Genomic DNA, 4,003 nt, shown 5'->3' with positions numbered 1-4,003 from the left:
TCAGCACCTATATTACTATATTAGTAATGGTGCTCTGCTAAAGGATTAAAACAAGTAAAACAGATATATAAGTAGATATTTATAAAATTACAAGAATAACAATAAAGGTTCTATGATAAAACATCAGAGGAGATACTATCCCTACCTAGAAAAAAATAGGGTGATCTCTAGAAGACTATAATAATAGTATAATATATGGCTAATATTAAAAGAACCTGGCTTCTACTAAACAACTTCTTAGAAAAAAAAACAACTTTAAACTTATAAACCTCTATAAATTTAGACTTTGATTCAAATCAAAAATTGATTTAGAGACATCCTGTTTCTGGCCCAACATATATGCAATGTAGAAATTGTCACTCCTTCCTAACAATGAATAAAAAGCTGAATAAACTAAAAGAAAGACATAATTATTTTTGGATCCATCAAAGAAGAACCAAGGGAAAACCTCTGCCTCTAAAATTAGAGAGGGAAAGATAAATATGGAAAATTATAACGTATTGGGGTAGTAACCATGAGCAGAAACCTCTGTGTGAACCAGGTGGGGTGGAAAAACCTAAATTGTAATTGATAAATAGCCGGAGGCTCAGTATGGACGAATTTGAGAGTTAAAAAACTCCAGGGAGACCCAGTTATAGGAGTTTCCCTACATTTCTTTGAGATTTTCTTCCAGGAGCTTCACCAGGATCTCACAGTAGATATCAGAGAAAAAAGTCCTGTGTTTCAACAAGCTAGAGGAGAAAAGTAATGATTTTGAAATATGCTAGAGCATTCTGTTCTTCTTAACAAAGCCAACCCTCAAGAGAAACAAATTTACCAAAGCCCAAACTATTGTTTTGTTTTGTTTTGTTTTTAGGACCAAATTTGGGGAAGTTGGGGAAGGGAAATGTCCAAATCTAGCCTACTCTATCCTTCCATGTAGATGAAGGGAAAATTCAGCTTCAACCTGCTCTAACCTTCTATATTATAGAAGAGAAATACCTAACTCCGAACCCCTCTAGCCATCCTGTCTACCAAAGGAAGAGAAAGGACTGAAATGTATTTGTAAAATTCATAGCCCAGAGGTAAAAACTTATTAAAAGGCTGAGACCTAATCATAGGACTATAAAATGCTTTACTTCTTCTCACACCTTAATACCACATTCATAAAAGCCTATTTACTAACAGTTCCTTTTATTCAGTACATTATTTTTGGCTATGAAGAAAAAAAATTAAGAGGCATACTAAGAGGCAAAGCACAGTTTAAAGTGGCAGAGCCAGCATTGAAAGCGAACTCAGATATGGCATAAATGTTGAAATTATCAAACCAAGAATTTAAGCCAACCAACTATGATTAACATGCTAAAATCTCTATTTGATAATATAGACAACATATACGAACAGATAGACAATGTAAAAAGAGAAATGGAAATTCTATGAAAAAATCAAAAGGAAATGCAAGAAACCAAAAACAATATAACAGAAATAAAGAATAGCTTTAACAGGTTAATTAGTAGTTTGAACACTGGTGAAGAAAGAATCTTTGAGCTTGAAGATTTGTCAATAGAAACTACTAAAACTGAAAAGCAAAAAGAAAAAAGTCTAAAAAACATGGAACAGATTTTTCTTTCAGGAACTGTGGAACAACTTCAAAAAGTATATAACATGCATATAATGGATATTACAAAAGGAGAAGAAAGTGAGAAAAGAGCAGAATATATTTAAAGCAAGAACAACTAAAATTTCCCCAAATTAATGCCAGGCACCAAACCACGGAACCAGGGAGCTCAGAAAATGTCAAAAAAAAAAAAAAAAAAAAAAGACAAATGCAAAAAAGAGAACAAACAACCTCACAAAACAAATGAACAATACAAGGGCATATCTTATTCAACTGCAGAAAGTAAAAGATAAAGAAAAATCCTAAATAAAGCCAGAGAGGAAAATACCTTAGCTATAGAGTAGAAAGGATCAGCATTACATCTAATTTCTCTTCAGAAACCATGTAAACAAGAAGAAAGTTGAGTGAAATATTTAAAATGTTGAGGAAAAAAACTAGAATTTTGCACTCTTTGTAAAATTATCCCTCAAAAGTGGAGAAATAAAAACTTTCTCAGACAAAAAAAAGATGATAAAATATACTACTAGTAGACCTGATTGGCAAGAAACATTTTTTAAAAAGTTTTTCAGAAAAAGTAAATCATATAGGTCAGAAACTCAGAACTACATTCTACATAAAGAAAGGAAGAGCATTGGAGAAAGAATAAGGTAAAATAAACACTTATTTTTCCTATTCTTAATTAATCTAACAGACAACAATTTGTTCAGTTTAATATGTGTTATTTGTTTTATGTAAATATATATCTATAAAATGAGTAACACAAGTAAAACAAAGAACAGGAAGGACGAATTATGATTATTTTGTTATTCTAAGGTATTTGCACCACTAGTGAAGCAAAATAATGTCATGCGAAAATTGTCTTGGATAAGTTCTAAATGTGTATTGTAAACTCAAGGCAACCACTAGAAAACTAAAAAAAAGAAATATAACTGATAAATTAAGAAATAAAAAATATATGAAGTCATATAAAATGCTCAAGTTAAACTAAAATACACAGAAAAAGAATGAAAGACAAAAATAAAGAACAAAAATCAAGGGCAACAAATATAAAATAATAACAAATATGGTAGATGTTAATCCAGGCATATCAATAATCAATTTACATGTCGATGCTCTCAATATAATAATTAAAATACAGAGATTGTCATGATGGATCATAAAGTAATATTCAACTATATTGAGTCTACTATATATATTTATATTTCAGATGAGAGAGAGAGAGAGAGAGAGAGAAAGTGAATGGAGACAGATATACTATGCAATCACCAATCAAAAGAAAATAGTTACTATATCAATTTCAGACAGAGTGGAAATCAAAGTACTAAAAGTTATCCATGATAAAATTAAAGGCATTGCACAATGATAAATGGGTCAATTATGCATGAAGACATAATAAACCTTAACATGTATATGCCTAACAACGGTGTTAAGATACATAAGAAGATTCATAGAAACAAAAGGAGAGTTGGAGACTTCAATACCCCTCTCTCAGAAATGGACAAATTTGGTAGGCAGGAACTAGTTAAGAGCAGCATAATCAACTGGATATGGGTGTAACTGACATCTATCAACTATCTTATCCAACGACAGCAAAATACACATTCTTCTCAACCTCTCATGGTACATTCACCAAGATAGACCACATTCTTGGCCATAAAACACACTTCACAAAATTAAAAATAGAAATCATACAACGGCTGTTCTTAAACTACAATAAAATTAAACTAGAAATAAATATCATAAAGGTAGGTTAAAAATCTCAAAATATTTGGGGATTAAACAACAGTTTTTTAAATAACACATAAGTCAAAGAAGAAATCTCAATAGAAATTAAAACACATCTTGAACTAACTGAAAATAAAAATACAGCTTATCAAAAATTTTTGGATACAGAAAAAGCAATGCTTAAAGGGAAATTTATAGTATTGAAAGCATGTGTTAGAAAAAAATTATATATATAAAATCAATAATCTAAGATTTCACCTAAGGAAACTAGAAAAAGACAAACTAATTCTAAAGTAAGCAGAAGTAAAGAAATAAAACTTAGGATATCAATGAAATGAAAACAGAAAATCAATATTAAAAAGTCAACAAAAGCAAAAGCTAGTTCTTTAAAAGAAAAAAAAAACAAAATATTTTTTTAAAGGATAACCCTTTAGCTGAGCTAAGAACAAAAGAGAAAAAAGACAAAGGACTAATATCACAAATGAAAGAGGAGACATTACTAAGATCTCATGGACATTAAAGGAATAACAAAAAAAAATGTTAACAACTCAATACTTACAAATTTGAAAACACAGATGAAATGGGCCAATTTTTGAGGGACACAATCTGCCAAAATTCACACAAGAATAGATAATCTGCATAGACCTATATCTATTAAAGAAACTAAATAAATATTTTATA

The sequence above is a fragment of the Rousettus aegyptiacus genome, unplaced genomic scaffold, assembly GCF_014176215.1.
Source record: "Rousettus aegyptiacus isolate mRouAeg1 unplaced genomic scaffold, mRouAeg1.p scaffold_m13_p_9, whole genome shotgun sequence".
NCBI classification, from domain to species: domain Eukaryota; kingdom Metazoa; phylum Chordata; class Mammalia; order Chiroptera; family Pteropodidae; genus Rousettus; species Rousettus aegyptiacus.
The sequence above is the reverse complement of the archived record's forward strand: the minus strand, read 5'-3'. Positions refer to the sequence as shown.